Genomic DNA, 19182 nt, shown 5'->3' with positions numbered 1-19182 from the left:
GCCGTCTGTGTTGATTTTTATCCAATCTGATTGAGGCCTAAGCCATCCAACAAAGATGGTTGAAGTTGTTACTGTTCTTTGTGTTGGGTTTGGATATGGCTGCATCCCAGGGAGCACCGATGAGAGGTGTGTCTGGGCCCAAGAATATTCCTGCTGGAGCTTGATGGTCATTTGCATTACATTTATCGGATTTTGTTGTTGTTGGCGATACATCACACTTTCCTGGTTAACCATAAGGACCAAAAAAGGAATCAGAAGGTTGTGGTTATCGATGTAGGTACATTTATTTGAAGAATTTCGGATATGGTTGTTTGGTGAGGTAGTGAGATGGGTATGCCTTGCGAGGCGACATGACGGTTTCTGAGGTGGTTTAGTAAGAGGTTCCTAGAATCTATAACTGTCTGACAATATAGCAGAATGTGACTAGATGTTTAGGGATTAGAACTGCATTGAGGGCATAGGTTGGAGTTGGTGAGATGGATGCGATGAAGAATGTCGAGGGTTGGTAAACCCTCATTAATTGCTTTCCACAATAAAAGTTGTACTTTTGGGGGACATGGGAGTGTCCAAAGGAAATTGGATGGTGGAAGGGGGTTTTGGTGAGTTTGCGCAGAAGTCCTAATGAGGCAGTTGTATCCTGAAGCAGTAGTATATTGTCCGCTTTTTGTAAAAGGTTGATTGTGTTGTGGGATATGGATGTTGATGATTCGTTGAATTATGGTGTGGGGTAGTAGGCTTAATCTATCAGGTTGATTGCTTTGTGGGATATGGATGTTGATGATTCGTTGAATTATGGTGTAGGGTAGTAGGTTTAATCTTTCATGATTCCAATTCCTGGCATATGGGTCGATGATGTCTGCTACTGATTGTATTGGATAACAAGAAGCTGGGTTAATGGTATTTTCAAATTACGGTATCCAATTTGCTTGTATGGGGGTGTGTACTGCATCTCCTATTTGGTTGAATATATGTTTTTTGAAAAGTGGTATGAGCGATGCCATTTGCCTCCATTGAGGGCTAGGGGAAGACGGGAGTGGTGGGATGCTTTCAAAAAAGGGGGTCTGATCAAGGTATTTTGCATTATATAGTATGGCTAAGATAGAGTTAGGGTTTTGGTGAATGTGCCAAACTCGTTTCATGAGTAGTGCTTTGTTGTGTTCCTTACTACTTCGGTTACCGAGCCCTCCTGGTGATTTGGGTTTGTGAAGCTTGTCTTTTCCTAGTGGGTGGAGTTTTCTGATTGAAGAATCGTGACCCAGAAAAAGTTTGTCGTGATACGATCCATTTTTTGGTGAATGTGAGAATGAAGGATTTGGGCTTGCATGAGGTGGTTGGAAGTAGGGGTTAGTGATGATTTTATGAGATCGAATCTTCCCGATTGGTTGAGGCATTTGGTCATCCATCCCTTTTCCTTGCGTAACAGCCGTTGAAGCAGAGGGGCAAATATCTGGCTTGAGGATCTACCATGTTTAAATTGTACTCCTAAATAGGTAGGGGGGTTCGATGTTGTTGGCATGCTGAAAACTTCGATTAACTTATCTATCTGTGGTTGTTCTAGCTTCGGGTGATGTATAAGGGTGGACTTAGAGTCATTGATGTGTTGACCCTCCGAGGTGTTGTAAGCATGTAGCAGTAGTTTGAGGTGATTGGTGCCTTCTGGAGTTGCTTTATATGTTATCAAGAGATCATCCGCGTACATAAGATGCAGTATTGGTGGAGATTTTTGAGAAATGCGGAGCCCCTGTATCTTATTTTGTGCTTCAAGTATTCCTAAATTGGTGGACAATATTTCCGCACAAATAATAAAGATATAAGAAGAGAGTGGGTCTCCCTGTCGTATTCCCCTGGTGGAGTGATGTATCCATGCGGTGTGCCATTTATGTTGATTGAGTAGGTTACCGTAGATATGCATAGCATAATATAATCCACAAAGTTTGAGGGAAAGCCTAAGCTGGTGAAAGCCTATTGGATGAATCCCCAGTCCAAAGAGTCATATGCTTTTTGTATGTCTAGTTTCAGTGCTATTTTAGGATCCTTCGTACGGTATGATGTTCTGATATGGTGAAAAAGTCCGGCTGCGATAACTATATTATCATGAATGGATCGTTGAGGCACAAGGGCACTTTGATACGGGCTTATCAAAAATGGGAGTATAGGTCGTATGCGATTGACCAAGATCTTTGGGATGATTTTGTAAGTGACATTACATAACCCTATCGGTCTAAATTGAGATGATTTTGAGGGATGTTCAATCTTTGGGATTAGAGTGATGTTAGTGTGGTTCATGAGAGGGTGAATGCTAAATGACTCAAAGAAACTTCGGACCATTGCAATAAGTTGTGGTTGGGTTGTTTCCCAGAAAACTTTAAAAAACTTACTGGTGAATCCATCTGGTCCTGGAGCGCGGTCCGATCCTATGGAGAAAAGTGCATGTTTGATCTCCTCAGTGGTGACTTCCGCTGTTAATTTCTCACACTGTCGGGGGGTTAACCTTGGTGTTATTGCTTCGAACAGGTTTTCATCAATTACTATATTTGGATCCGTATACTGGTCTATGAAGTTTTCAAGCATGATCCTGATAATTTCTTCTTTGTCCTTAATCCAATTGTTTTGATGATCCTGAATTTGTTGTATATTGTTGCAGCTTCTATGAATTGTGACCTTTGTATGGAAGAATGTGGTGTTACGGTCACCTGACTGAAGCCATTGTATTCTAGATCTTTGATGCCAATATGTTGCATGGCAATCCAATAAATTCAGGTGTTCAATTCGGAGTTGCTTTTCTTGTTGAATCCAGTTTTCCAGTGCAGCTCCAGTTTGCGTAGCACATTGATGTTGTGCAGCTTTAATTTTCGCGGTTGACTCTTTGATTAAAGTGGGTATATGGCCAAAGTTCATCTTATTACATTCCGTTAGAGTTTCACTGGTTGAGATGAGTTTGAGTTGGAGGTTCAACGGTGGATCTGAATCCTGTAGTTTATCCCATGCCTGGGTAACTACTTGATGAAGTTGAGGGTGAGCTAGCCATAGATGCTCAAATTTATAATTCTTACTTCCTTGCCAGTCCAAGGCTTTCGTTTGAAGCAGGATAAGAGCATGATCTGAGGCTATTCGTGGCAGGTGTGTGATTCCAGCATGGGGGTTGGCTGTTCTCCAATGCTGATTTGTTACTGCTCTATCAAGTCTTTGTTAGATGTTTTCATGACCTTGTTGGTTGTTTGTCCAGGTGAACGGATCTCCTATGAATCCTAGATCAATATAGCCCGTTTGATCCATTAAATTGAGAAACAGTTGCATTTGTGCATACGTAACCGGTCTGCCTCTTTTTTTTTCCGATTGGTCCAAAACTTCATTAAAATCTCCCAGTAGCATCCAAGGTGTTGAAGTGCTAGGAAAAATTGTTGGAAAATCTTCCCACAGGTTTTTCCTTGGATCTGGATGTGGTGGTCCATATATACCCGTGCAAAACCAAGGTTGGGCTGGAGCAGCAGGTGTGACGAAAGCATGAATATAACTTCGAGACTTCAGGATGATTTGGATGTTGACCTCATTTTTCCATAATAGACAAAAGCCCCCTCTTCTGCCAATTTTAGGAACTGTGCAGTGATTTGGAAATTGCAAAGTCTACGCAGTTCTCATCATTTGAAAGTCATTGGCGAAAGTTTCGGATAGAAATAATATGGTTGGTTTGTACATTGATATAAGTCCATTAAGGTGTTGAATTGTTGGTGGATGGTTTAAACCTTGACAGTTCCATGCGATAATAGACATGTTTAACGAAAAGAAGTGTTAGGGGAGATGTGAATTAGGTTGAAGAGGTTTGACAAATGGAAGGTTGTATAGAGTGATATCAATTTTGAATGAATGGTAATGTGGCGGGTAGTGGGCTTGGGCTAAGGTGTAGACTTATGGAGCCGGTAGAAGTTTGCCTACTATTGTAAATAAAACCTGTTTTGAGGCATACTCAATTTTTTTGAGGCATACTCATTCATTACACCATCTAGGGTGGGTTTATAAGGGGTGTCTAAAGGTAGTTCAATTACCTATATATCCTTAAACAATTTAAATTATTAGAACGCCCTTATCCTCAAAAACCTAAAATCAAAAATCAAAATAAACTTTAAACTTAAACATCTTGGACTCCAATTCAATCAAGAAATTGATCAAGTAAAGCAAACACGAATCAAAGTGAGCGATATTGAAGTGCGAAATCCAAACCTCAATTGCTCTTAGATGTATTTTAAAATGTATGTGTAACAAACCCATCTTGTTTTTGATTGATTTTATTTTGTTTGATCGACAGAATATGATTTCAAAGATGAAATTAGGGTTTTCAGAAGATCAGTTCGGCTGATCTTGGAGTATCAATTTTGAGCCGAACCTAGTGTATGATTTAGAGAAACACTATGTTCGACTCACGCGACTTTGCTAAATTTTGTTCGAATCAGCCGAACCTAAATTTGTCAGTTTCAGAGTGAAGTTCGGCTGAAAAGTTATTAGCCGAACTGTTCATCTGGTCAGTAGATCTGGGTTTTAAAAATTCATTTTTTTGAAAGGTTCAACTTATAAAAAGAAATTAAACCTCGTATAGAAGTCTACCTATGATTTAAATCACCCATTTTGGTCACTTCTAATCACTAAAATCTCAAAATTCAAAACCCAAGTTTTTTTTCATTTCTTCTTCTTCTTCCTCTCAAAAATCCCAACTCTCTCACATAAATTTGATTTATCTACTAATTCACCACTAATAATTTTATTTTTAATCAATCCTTAAAATTCCTAGCTAATCAAATCTAATCATAATCTTTAACACTAATTATGTAAGGGTAGTTATGCCATTATCAAAAAGGGTGGATAAAGGGTGATGTTGTTTTTTATTTAGTGACCTTATTTTGGCATTATATAGTATGCCTCAAAAAAATTCAGTATGCCTCAAAACAGGTTTTTTTTTGTAAATTATGGGCTGCTAATTCACAAGTAGGGATAAGACAGAAGAGTGAAAACGTAAACCAAGGTAATAGATGGTCAGCTGATAAGTGATTAACAACTAAATTATAATCGCTAGAAATAAGAGAATAAATAAAAAGAGACGAGCTAAATATTGTTGTTGATACAGATAACGGTTGAGAAACGTAAAACTAATAAAACCAGAAGTTAGGGATGGTAGGGTGCCGTACCTGAGCCAAAAGAGAGAGCATGGATGATTGGGATTCAATAAGGGTATTAAAAAACTAGCAAAATGATGAATTAGACCGCACTAAAGAGACTAACGAAATAAAACGACCAAAAATCGATAAGAAAACAAGAATTCTACCAAGAAGTCAGAAGAAACAATTCCCTCCCTTAAAAACTCGTGTTTTTAGGGGTCACCCGAAAGGATTTAGTGGCCATCAATTTATTCCCAGCCAATGACTCTAGTTAAGGGGTACCCTATATGATATTGAAGTTACATAAATGCCCTTCTGGTAAAACTGTATAAAAACCAAATCAAAAAAAATTCTACTCATTTCAACTCTTCTTCTTCCAGTTTCATATTATCTTCCGATTGTGGAAGAAAAAAAACTTTCCCTCGTTCTTGTGTTCAACCGAAACATCGCCGTGAATCGTAAAATCAAAACATCGTTGATTCTTTTATAAAACAATGGATAAGGGAAATGAAACCCACAGACCTAGAACCAAAAACGTTGCTCGGGGTATCGATCCAAAGATTGAGATTTTAGCAAGAAATAAAGAAATTGTTGCTGCAAATGAAGAAGAACGCGAAGAAGAAGTACCCGTCGATGTAGTCGGTGGTGGCGATTCCGATAGTCAAACACTTCGTCAACTTCAAATGGCCCAATTAGGTAAGAATCTATCATTTTTGGGGTTTATTTCGCTTTAATTCGACGAATCGAGAAAAAATATTTCTAGGGTTTTCGGTTATTTATCCAGATTCGGGCAATATTCATGCTTATTTAATTCCGAATGTAGTCGTGTTCTTCATTTCTCAAGAACATCGACAGTATTCGGGAGAAATATTTTATGGTTATCGTCCGAATATTGTTGGCCATATCTTCCTGGATACAAACTGGTAATAATCGGTAGTTTAATGAATTTTTCGGCTCCCGAATATATTTAAGTAGACACACAGTATTCGGAAGTACACTCACTACCGAATATATATATATATATATATATATATATTGAAAAATTCTCAAAATTTCTAATATAGGAAAAATCCCATTTTGGGGCCAGTATTTATTCGGAAGACAATATAATGTTTTATACCTCCGATTGTGTAGGATAAAATTTAGAGTTTCTGAACTCCAGTTGATGAATATTCGATTGTAAACATGTTTAAATATATTCCGATTGTTTTTCATTCGGGAAAAATATGTGTCTTCTTACTTCCGAATTTGTTCATTCGGGTTATAGTTGTGTACTTTGTCTTCCGATTGTGTAGGATGAAAAATTTAGAGCTTCTGAACTCCAATTGATGCATATTCGGTTGTAAATTTGTTTAGTTAGCTTTCGATTGTTTTGTATTCGGGAAAAGTATGTGTCTTCTTACGTCCGAATGTGTACATTCGGGTTATATTTCCATACTTTGTCTTCCGATTGTATAGTTTGTAAATATTGTTCCTTTCTTTGTTGTTTAGACAAAGTCGAGAAAGGAGGAAGAAAGTGACAGCTAGTGCTAGGAGGGAAAGGAGTTCCAAAGATAATTCAAGTGCTCAACAAAGCTTACAAGAACAAAGCAGTCAACAAGGAGTGCAACCAAGTGCTGAACAAAGTGTAGAACAACAAGGCAGTGAACAAGGGGTGCAACCAAGTGTTGAACAAGCCGCTCAACAAAGTGCAGAACCAACTGCTCCACAGGTTACACCCCACCATGAAATTGAACCAGTTGATCCAGTGCCAAGAGTATAAGAAGAAGGACAACCAAGTGGTACCCAAAAAGCCAAAAAAGGAAAAGATGGTGTAAAGAAGGATATTGCTAAGAAAGCATCACATCTTGTCCCTCAGCACTTGAAGAAGAAGGGTATTCCAGCAGGCACAATCCTTGGGCTACCGGCGGATGGAGGAAAATTGCTATTTGGATACAAAGACTCATGGGCCATAGAAATATACGAAACCGAGGTAATAAAATTACTATTTTTTATTAATGTATTGTCTATGTGTTATATCGTAATATTTGTATTAAGGATTTTTTTATGTACTTTAATAGGATCATCAAGATGCGGTCCGTCTACTCAAACCTACCGACGCACCAACAAAAATGCTTGTGTGGCCTTTATCCGGTGAATGTGAAAGTTTCAAGTCAATTGTTGCCAACTCGGGGTTAGCTAATGCCGCCGAGAATTCATTGTTGGAACATGATCGTGTGGCCATATCGGCGTTCGTCGAGAGAATGTATCTTGAGACCGATACTTTCCATATGCCGTTTGGGGAGATGACGATTACCCCGGATGATGTTGTGCAGATTCTTAACCTTCCCGATCAAGGAACAGGTGTGAAGTTTAACTACACAAGGCAGTTAAGTTGGGCACAACTTTATGCTCTCACTAAAAAGTGCTTAGGTTGGGATGAAGAGGCAACAACAGCAGAGTTTAGGAGGCATGCAAGTTATAGAACAAGACAGATCAACATTACAGCTTTAATGAATATGTTCCGAGGCACCTTGGAGAAGGAAAAGAATGGAACGTTAACTGATGAGCAAGTGAACCACGCTGCCACCGCATATCTCCTTTGTGTATTGGAATGTGCCGTATCCCCCAATACTTCTGGCAACCGGATTGACGCTAACCTTATACAACTTTTGGATCCTCTCCATGAAGTCAGTGACTATTCTTGGGGCACGGCATGCCTAGGATTCTTGATGGAAGAGTTGATAAAGGCTTCGAGGCTAGGAACCTGCCAAGTTGCCGGGAACGTGGCTCTATTGCAGGTTTTTTCTTTAACTCTGTAACTCACTCTATAGTTATTCGGTAGACAATACATATGATGCATATTCATAACTCCAAACTATGCATATTCGGTAGGATATCTACATTGTTAACTTCCGAATGTAGGTTATTCGGAAACATGTTACTTAGTTTTACTTCCGATTGTTTAGAATCGGAGTTTAGTCTTGGGGAGTTACTGCCGAATATATATGCCAAAATATTATAGGTTACTGAACTCCAAATGACGCATATTCGGTAGGAAATGATCCATCTCTTTTTCCGAATGTTGGTTATTCGGTGGCTAGGTACTTATTTTGTTTTCCGATTATATATAATCGGAAATATTCTTTTGATATTATAACTGAATATACAGGCAAGAAAAACTATAAGTTACTGAACTCCAAATGACGCATATTCGTTAGAAAATGATCCATATCTATTTCCGAATGTTGGTTATTCAGTGGATAGGTACTTAGTTTTATTTCCGATTATATAATTTTTGGAAATTACTACCGAATATACACAATCTATTTACTGAAACTTGGTTTCTTATGTATATAGGCATGGATCTATGACCACTTCCCTATCCTGAAGTTGTCCGGAGAGAACCCGGGATGGTGCAAAGGTACTCCTAGAGGAACAAAGTATATATTTGAAGACAACTGTTCTAGGACAAAAGAGCAGCAGTTGATTCGCATGAGGGAGATTTTGGACCAATTGAAGGCCTCAGACGTATGCTTTGATCCATACAAGGAAGATCGAGCCAGTGGGCATATAAATGTTCAGTCGGACTTGTCCCTTTATTTTGGACCATTGTGGCACCCCACAGGATATGTGATGTATAACCCCTCTAGGGTGATGCGACAACACGGGTATATACAACATCAACCTGTGGAGGAAATAGAGGATTACTAAAAATTGGAGTTGGAGTTGTGCTCTTCTAGTGGTGACAATCTCATGATTGTTCACACAGGCCCACCTATTGTTCTTGATAACTGGGATAAGAGGAATGACTTCATTATCAACACTGGTAGACGAACCACCCGAGGTGATGAAAATTCTCCAGGCTATATGAGTTGGTATAACAACGTATCACATCCTTTGGTTATCCGTGAAATCAAATCCAACACTACTGCGGCGGGTTCAAGTTATAATTGTATCATCAAAGACAAACCAGCTGGTTATGATAGACTGGTGCGTGTTCTTATATTTTTGTTCATTTTATATTGTTCCTATAAATCTTAGGTAATTACTGTTTGATGTTATGTCATTACGTATAAAAAACAGGTGAATAGGTTCAAGCGTGTTTCCAAAATGTTAACTGCATGCCTGAAGAGCGGAGATCCCATGCCAGCTGAGAAGATGAAAGAGGCTAGAGACCTAGTTGATAATATGGATAACGAAGATTATGCTTCCCAGTTTGGGGCGAAAGTCACGAAGAGGCATCCGCCCAAGGTGGCAGTATCAAAGACGGGTAAAAGAACTCGAGCTTCATCGAGCGCTGAAGGTGCTTCAACTGAAGCTGCTCCAACTGAAGCTGCTCAAACCCGTGGTCGTGCAGGACTGGGAGGTAGTCACGGTCGTAAAATAAAGAAGAGCAGATAAATGACAATGATTTGTGTTGTACATTCGGGACTTCCGATTATTGCAAGTTCAAAATTTGAAAAGTATCAATTTTTCCCAAATTCTGATTTTTGGGCCATCGTACATTCGGGACTTTACAAAAAAAAACTATCCTCCGAATAATACAAGTTCAAAACAAACTATGCCATGGCTCTAGGTGGTTCCAAGGGCCAATATAGAAGGTTAGACAACCCATATTCGGAAGTTTGGAAAACTGAGGTGACTTCCGATCTATGTAGTCGATTTCGGCCATCTCGGCCGAAATTTCGGCGAAATTCCGGATTTCGGTCCAAGAAGACTAGATTTTGTTAATTTCGGCCGGACGAAATCTTTGCGAAAATTTCGGCCGGAAACGCGTTTTTCGGTCGGAATTTCGGCCGGAATATATATATATATATAATTTTTTTTTAAATTGAGTGGATTAATCTCAAGTACAAAAATTAAACAGATTAATTCACTCACTAGTATTATTGCTTGTTGTTGTGTTTGAATTTCTTGACCTAAAATTATCATTTGGTGTTGATGATGAGGAAGGTGAACAACCAGATTTACTAATACTATGTTTCTTTTAAGTGGGTCAATAGTCCCTCAATCTTCTAGTCTGACTCAAACTAGGATTGGAATTAATTGAACCTGGAAACAAACACTTCTTATTATAAAAGTTGGAACCGGAATTACACCGAAATTTGAAAACGAAATCTCCCCGAGACAACGTTGTACCAGTGTCTCGCTCGGGACCGAGATAAACCGGAATCCGAAATTAACTACCTTGCTTCCGATTATCGCAAGTTCAAAATTTGAAAAGTATCAGTTTTTCCCAAATTCTGATTTTTGGGTCATCGTACATTCGGGACTTTACAAAAAAAAATTTATCCTCCGAATATTACAAGTTCAAAACAAACCATGCCATGGCTCTAGGTGATTCCAAGGGCCAATATAGAAGGTTAGACAACCCATATTCGGAAGTTTGGGTAACTGAGTTGACTTCCCATTATTGCAAGTAAAATTATTTGAAAAGTATCAGTTTTTCCCAAATTCTGATTTTTGGGCCATCGTACATTCGGGACTTTACAAAAAAAAATTATCCTCCGAATATTACAAGTTCAAAACAAACCATGCCATGGCTCTAGGTGGTTCCAAGGGCTAATATAGAAGGTTAGACAACCCATATTAGGAAGTTTGGGTAACTGAGTTGACTTCCGATTATTGCAAGTTCAAAATTTGAAAAGTATCAGTTTTTCCCAAATTCTGATTTTTGGGCCATCGTACATTCGGGACTTTACAAAAAAAATTATCTTCCGAATATTACAAGTTCAAAACAAACCATGCCATGGCTCTAGGTGGTTCCAAGGGCCAATATAGAAGGTTAGACAACCCATATTCGGAAGTTTGGGTAACTGAGTTGACTTCCTATTATTGCAAGTTCAAAATTTGAAAAGTATCAGTTTTTCCCAAATTCTGATTTTTGGGCCATCGTACATTCGGGACTTTACAAAAAAAAATTATCCTCCGAATATTACAAGTTCAAAACAAACCATGCCATGGCTCTAGGTGGTTCCAAGGGCCAATATAGAAGGTTAGACAACCCATATTCGGAAGTTTGGGTAACTGAGTTGACTTCTGATTATTGCAAGTTCAAAATTTGAAAAGTATCAGTTTTTCCCAAATTCTGATTTTTGGGCCATCGTACATTCGGGACTTTACAAAAAAAAATTTATCCTCCAAATATTACAAGTTCAAAACAAACCATGTAATGGCTCTAGGTGGTTCCAAGGGCCAATATAGAAGGTTAGACAACCCGTATTCGGAAGTTTGGGTAACTGAGTTGACTTCCGATTATTGCAAGTTCAAAATTTGAAAAGTATCAGTTTTTCCCAAATTCTGATTTTCGGGCCATCGTACATTCGGGACTTTACAAAAAAGATTATCCTCCGAATAATATAGTCGTGGTTAGAAATACCAACCTAATCGGTAGATAAAAATTTAAGTTCGCTATCGAATGTCCGTTTCGGAGGAAATACGTGTATCGTTAGCAATCAATTGTAGTACATCATTGATACGAAACCTCAATGGCCATATTTTCAGAAACCTCAACGACCATATTTTCAAAAATTAGAGCCGTTGGAACTCTAATCTATATAAGGAGGGTAACCCCTCTCAGTTATTATTGAGTAAAAAATCAGAATGAAAAACCTTTTCAATGGCAAATTGATAGACACATTTATGTGTCTAATTTTTCCCAATTTTTTATATTGTTAGTGCTCGATTTTGTACTTATTTGGTTATTTTATGTCTTTGTAGGTGTTTTTGGAGAAATAAGCTTTTGCGGCGAAATTGGCTAAAAAGTGGTTTTTGCGCTCGTGGGAGAAAATTACTATACGGACTCTCACTTTGGATAAGGGGTAACCTAATTACTAAGGGGCACCCCATTTCTGGGCATGTACTAAAGGGACACCGTAACTGGATAGGGGGAGGTCATCTTCAAAGTTTCAAAACTGGATTTTGGCGGAAAAAAAGGCAGCAGCGTCAACAGTTTTGGATCAAGGATTTGAGCGACCTAGGAGGCGATTCAATAGGCAAATTTGGTACCCACAGACTCTACAAGACATAAGGGACCTGTTAGAAGCGATTAGACCCATCTAATTGGGCTGGATAAGTCAGAAAATCCACACAAAGTCAAGACAGTGCACACGGTTTCTGTTTAGGGTTTGAGATTAGTTTGAGAGATTTATGGGATATCTTGCGTGGGATATACATCAAAACAGTTGGGTAAAAGTCCTAGAAGATATTTGAGACGAGAGAATAGCTAGAAACAGCCTGTAACGCAACAAGAAGAAGATTATTCTTCAAACAACCCGTAAAGAATAATGGAGATTTCCAAGGGGTTTGATCGAGTTTCAAGGGGATTTAAAGCCTATAAATAGTTGGTTTTATGTCAGAGAAGGGGGATGAAGAGGTTTGGGGTCGAGCAGAGACCAGAGAGAGGCTAGAGGAGCGAAGAACGGGAGCTGCAGGAAGGAGGAGTTCTGCTGCTGCTGCTGCCATTAAAGAGCACGAAGAACAGACTCCAAAAGACAGTCGTTTATCAACAGTGACAACGACTTGTTTCTGTGGGTCTTAAAACAACAGCGTCAACAGCAGCAGTGAGGTATCGTTATTTACAGCAGTGGTGTTTTATCGTTCTTCTCTGGACGCTTAAAGAGGGTCGTAGTTTCTCTGTATTATATTTTTCACTCTTTTAATCATATTGTGAGCATCAAATATTTATTTTTAGAACATGATTATTATGAGTAGCTAAACCTCATTACTGGGATGATGGAGGAAACCATTCTTTATGCATGAGTAATTTTATTTAATTCTTTTATGACTATTTGCACTATTATGAGTTGTTTTATGATTTTTCTTGATTATTTGTGATTTTATCTGATGATGTATGCTTAGTCTAGGAACTCTTGATGCATCATGCATCAATCGACAACATACTTCGAAGATGCAAGCGAACAACTACATCAATTGCAGCAATGGAAGAAGAAATACAAAAAAGGAACAAACAACCCAAAAAAATTAAACCGTCGTTAGTGGCAATGAAGGAGGAGGAAGAGGAAATCAAGTCTAAGAAGCGAGGTCAAGAACAATTCCATCAAAGAGAAAGATTAAAACAAGTTGAGGAAGAGACCGAATGGATAAAAAATTATTACATTGTGAAAGATCTACCCAAAGAACAGCAGGATGATCGTATATTTTGGATTAACGTTTCATTGGGTCCTTTTGTTGGTATGTACAAGAAGCCACGCCACAATTATGAACCATCCCATGTTTCTTCAAGGGTGCACCATGTTATAAAATTGTGCACCGAGTACAACCGTATTCTTGCTAGGCACAGAGACGACAGGTTTGCGGCACAAGATGCTTATTCCAAGTGGAGAGGAGAGTCGTTTCTACATTTCGAAGACGCGTTGATTGTTGCATCTCGGACTGGAAAAAAAGAATAACATGTGATGTTTGAGTGCTGTAAATTTAAATTTTTAATATTAATCGGCGGTTTGATAAAATATGGAATTTCCGGATATGATTAATCGGATTGAAGTGTTATAATACTGTTGTTCCGATTACATAGTTTCAAAAAAAATTATAGTCGTGCCTCGAAATACCCACCAAATCGGTAGATAGATATTTAAGAGTTCTACCGATTATAATATTCAGAATCAAAACGTGTATCATTACCAACCGATTATAATATTAGGAATCAAAACGTGTATCAAAGAGCCCGATTCCTGCATTCGGGAGACAACATTGTATTTTTTGCGACCGATTAAATCATATATCTTCACAAAAAAGTTTCCAAAAAAACTTGTACAAATTACATGTTCGAAAAAAAAAACGATCAAACATCGTCATCATCTGATGGGATCAATTCGAGTAACTCAGCGGGAAAGTTGTTGTCCATAACGCGATCCCAATCAACCATGTTGGACTCATATTGTTTCACCCAATCCTTGCAATGGTTCATGGGGAAGTAATCGTGCCACTTACTCAACGGAGGTAACGGACAATCTTTCTTTACTCTTAAACCGATAAAATGCATTTCATTCACAAATGCCATTACGATTCTTCTATCTTTAACCGACTCGTCGCAAGCCGTTCTTGTGGGTGCAAACGTCATGCTAAGTCCATACATAGGAGGAACAAAGAAATGTACCATGCAATTCAAAACGTCCGCTAGGAGATATCCAAATTTAGGCATTGTCATCCAATACTTGGATCCGATTGTCTTCAATCCCTTTCGGCACTTCACACGCGCAACTAAGTCTTTGAACTCTTGTTCTTTGTCGTATCTATCTCCTCGCCTCATCATCTCCATATAAAAACCCTTGTCCTTCACTAGTTGTACCGCCATCTTATTTCTTAAATATTGGCATTGGGTGACATCTTCAATATCCGCCTCTCTAAAGTAACCCATTTGTTCCGTAGCAACGTGAAACCCACAATTTCCATCCCCATCAACCTCGTCGGTCGACAAAACAAATGGAATGATAAGTGGAGGGAGTTGTTCCAAATACTCTTTGTATATTGTATATGTGGATCGATTTGGTCTTCCATTAAGATCTCTAGGGCAACGAAGAGTACCTTTGTCCTCTTTTATAGTAAGAATTTCCATTGGTTGGGTTTGTTGCGAGGCGTTCATTTGCTCAACAACTTCTTCGACAACATTGGGTTGACTTACTTGAGAAGGCTCTGTAGAGATCTTTGGCCTTACTTGTCGGGTGGTTGGTCCACTTTGATCATTTCTTGGACGACCTCTTTTCTTAGGTTCCGGCTCATCTTCAAATTCGGCTTCCGAACGCTCGTGCCTAGACAATATTCTTTTATTAGACAAATACTCCTTCAACTCTTTTCTTTGGATGGTCCTCGACACTTCGGTGTTCGGCCTACCGGTGTTCTTTTGCTTAATAGGTTCATCAACCTCCCTTAAACAAGGGTGAAGGGCTTCCTCCAAATTATGCATCAATATTTGCTTTTTGGTGCCGTTTGATGTAGCGTAACGCTCGGCTATTCGTGCACACAATTCCGACTCCAAGAAAGACGGACCATCAACTACCGGGGTGTTCGGAGTGAAATTTAATTGCTTCCAAAATGGATGAATATCATTGATGTCAATCACTTCAACATACCTACCCAACTTATGACGACACGGGAGTCCAATACCTATCATATCCTTGCAAACACAAACCGTATTCTCGTCATCATAAGTTTTATATAACTTCAATTGTTTCATCATGCGATTTATTGCCCATCTTGAAACTTTATGAACAACTCCCCTTAGAAGCAATTTTTCCTTAATATGTTCCATCGGGAATTGGTGTACACTAAATTGCATACATTTCCTAATCTTTACGAGATCACGATTGGTGAATTCATGGATTGCTTCTTGGATCGACACAACTCCATTTTGACTACCAATTAGTATTTTCTTTAGTCGACCATGAGACCCCTCCGCAATGCTTGTCGCCTCGTTCTTGAAGTTACGATATTCATATGTCCATGCAAACACAAACCTCTCCTTAATCGTTAACCATTGTTTTTTTACAATACTCAACCGGTTTTGGGTAGTCCGTGCCGTATTCATCCTCAAATTTCTTCAAGTTACATTCGTAAATTTCCTCGGTCATCGACCAAACGATTTTGTCCCATGCTTTCATGAACATTTTCCAAATAATTCCATCATCCTTCCACTTTTCTTCAAATAACCCATCCTCTTCCTTACGTTCTTCCACGGTTAATTTACTAATGCGCTCATCCTCTTCCTTTGACCTCTTGGTACCTTCCTTGGTCTTTTAGCTTGGAAATGATGATGGCAATTGGTTTTGAGATTGCATTGAATGTGCCACGTACATTGCAAGTTTTGGGCTTCCGGAAACACTACCACTATTGCATGCATTAAGGCTTGATCGTTATCCGTTACAATAACCCTTGGAAAATTATCACCGTTATAAATGGACCTCAACATCTCCAACATCCAAATGAAACTCACATTGTTCTCATGATCCATTAAACCCCATGCAATCGTAAACGTGTTTTTGTCCGAAGTATGGCAAGCAATGTTCAACAACGGCATGTTATACTTGTTTGTCTTATAAGTAGCATCTATCAACAAAATTTGATGAAAGCATTGAGCCAATTGGATCATTTCGGGATGTGCCAAGAAAATACGAACCACTATACCATCCTTTTCTTCCCTTCTCAAGGTGTAGCCGTGTAACTCCGCTAACCACTCCGATTGTTGCATGACCGTTCTACCATCCCATTCAGTCCTTTTGATCGTAGCTAGGGCCGACTTAATTGTAGACAAAGAAGACAAGTTGTCGGGGTCGTCCGCCTTTATTTTACTTAAGATCGCACTCGCTTTTTGGATCCGCATAGACCTCACCGTCTGCATTTGATGTGGTTTTAACTTGGCAACCATTACATGTCCAATTAAATCCAACGGATCATCATGGTTGTGACAACCGTTATCAACTTTATACATTTTATACTCTTTACCTTTAATACCATCGGGCTTATAGAAGACAATCTTAAATGGGCATCCTATCTTCTTGGTATTGCTTCGGTATTTCCTATTCGTCTTCCGTACGTACTTACTATTCTTTCCCTCGTGACTCTTTCGCGTCCCACCTCGCTCACAAATCATTTCAAATCGAGTGTCACTAACATGATTATTTTGAACTACCACGCACATGTTATCTTTTGCCTTGTTCATAAGCCATTCCTTTGCCTCCTTCTTACTTCCAAATGTCTAAACGTGCATAAAACAAAACAAATCTAATAAGCATAACCATTTAACATATAAATTTTGAAAAAAAAAAAAGTAGTAATGAGTATACCAAATCGTTTGCATAGTATAGGGAAGTGTCGGGCCTCAAATAGAAATCATCAACAAACTCTTCAACGGCCTGCATATGAAAGCAACAAATTATTATACAATAATCGGAGGTTATTAAATAAGAAACTGCCGAATATACTATATTCGGAATCCTATCGGTTACCCAAAACACCCGATTTATGCAAATGAATGTACACAGTTTACTGAGTGCAAAAAATGATATAATCGGAAGCTAAAATATATAGTAAAACAGCCGAATATAAATAACCGGGAGATAACTTTAATCGATAAACATCCGATTTTCAAGTTTTCGGAAATTTTATTTTGAGGCCACTGTTATATTCGGCAGTCAAATAATGTTAAACTATTACCGATTGTAAAGGATAAGAATACTGAGTTTTGAAATTTTTTGAGGAATTCGTTTTTGGGGCCATTCGGGGTAAATAACTCTACATAACTACCGAATGTAGATTTTTTTGGAAAACCAGTTTGGGGTTTTTTCTCATATTCGGCAGTAAACTACTATCTTGGAACTACCGAATATACATATTTGGTCTGTGTGTTATATTCGTAAGTTTATTCGAGAAATTATCTACCGAATCTGGGTAGTTCATGGCATTCAATGCATGCAATAATCGGTTTTTCTTGTTTACAAAAGCACACAAACGCATGCAAATCGAGTATTTGAGTTTCTTAACACAATACCTGTGTTTCATCGTTAGCTTCAATATCAGGCGATTCTCCATTTTCTTCCATGAAAGGGTCGTCTAGGTTTTCCTCTCCACAAAAGTTTGGATCATTCAACATATACCCCAAATCGTCTTCGCCATGATTCTCACCTTCTTCTTCATATCCATCCATTTTTGTAGTGATAAAATGAGTTTTCCCTTTTTTCCTTCACCTTCTTCTCTATAACTCTAACAACTCAAAAATGAAAAAGAAATGGAAAAAATGAAACAGAAATCATTCTAATACTGCACCGACTACAATCGGAAGTCTGGGTAATATTTTGGCTTCCGATTGAAATCGGAGGATAAAAATGTTATCATATCCTCCGAATATATAAGAGTAATTTTGCCATTACGAATTACGCGAGATAAGGGCTGGCTACATTTTTCCTTTGGGTGACCTTTTTTATTTTATTGTTGGCCCCTAAATTCTTTTGAGTGGCCCCTAAAAACGGGAGGCTCAAAAACTGCTGGACTACTATTTTGTGGGTGAGTTAGCCTTGGTAAAACTATCAAAAATCCGTAGGAAAAAGGAAGTGGGCTAACCAAAAAAACAAAAAATAAAAGGGCCGATAAGCTTTTCATGAGCTAAAGAACATATGGACCAGGGCCCATAAAAGCTCTAGAAGGCTACAACACGTCTAGAATCAAGAAAAAACTAAACGGAACAACATTTTTTAGTTAAGTTTTATCAACTACTACGAGGCATCACTTTTCATACAAGACGTCTTCAAAACCTAGTTTTAATTTTTCATACTGTACGTCTCCAAACAACACCATCTCAGCAGATGTCAAAAACACTAGTGTCCAGTTTGTTTAATTGACAACTCAAAATTCCGTTTTTTTTTTCTTACACAAAAAAAACATTTCCAAGGTTACTCTTCTTTTCCAAATACTAAAACTTGAATAAACCTCTTGATACTTTTTCTTTTCAAGAGATCATTAAACTATAAATACCCTAACCTTATCAATGATCTATCTCATCACTTCTTTTCTTGGAAATAATTGGACACTAATGTAAAATAATTACAAAAACCAAATAATTTAAACTTTTCTTTAACTCATTCATTTATTTTTCTAGTCGCATGATTAGGTCTTTGATAATGAGTTTAATCGGACTCTTTAATTGACATCTATCTACACTAGATCATTCAATTTCATGATGGGGCATGCATGTTTCTTCATATTCATTTCTCACTAGTCCTGGCCGACTCCCTTACATATACAGTATAATCAGAAAAATTGTGAAGCTAAATGCAGATAATCAGGGTAATGACACTAAAAGGCACATCGGCTAGCAAGTGTGTGTCATTTTGGGCTTTTCTTTGAAGTACTTTTGGGCACTTGTTTGGGCCCTTTGGGGATTCTTTCTCAATCGTGGTACTGAAAGTCTGAATCAGGTCGAATCAGAAAAGTTTTATTGGTACTTACAATTCTTGATTCTGAAAGAAGTAGTTCTAACTCACTTGCTTTACCTTTAAACGTCTATATCATGATTGTGGTTTTCACGTTGTAATTAGTCTAT

This window comes from Papaver somniferum, chromosome 2, assembly GCF_003573695.1.
Source record: "Papaver somniferum cultivar HN1 chromosome 2, ASM357369v1, whole genome shotgun sequence".
Lineage (NCBI taxonomy): Eukaryota > Viridiplantae > Streptophyta > Magnoliopsida > Ranunculales > Papaveraceae > Papaver > Papaver somniferum.
Note: the sequence above shows the minus strand (reverse complement) of the source record.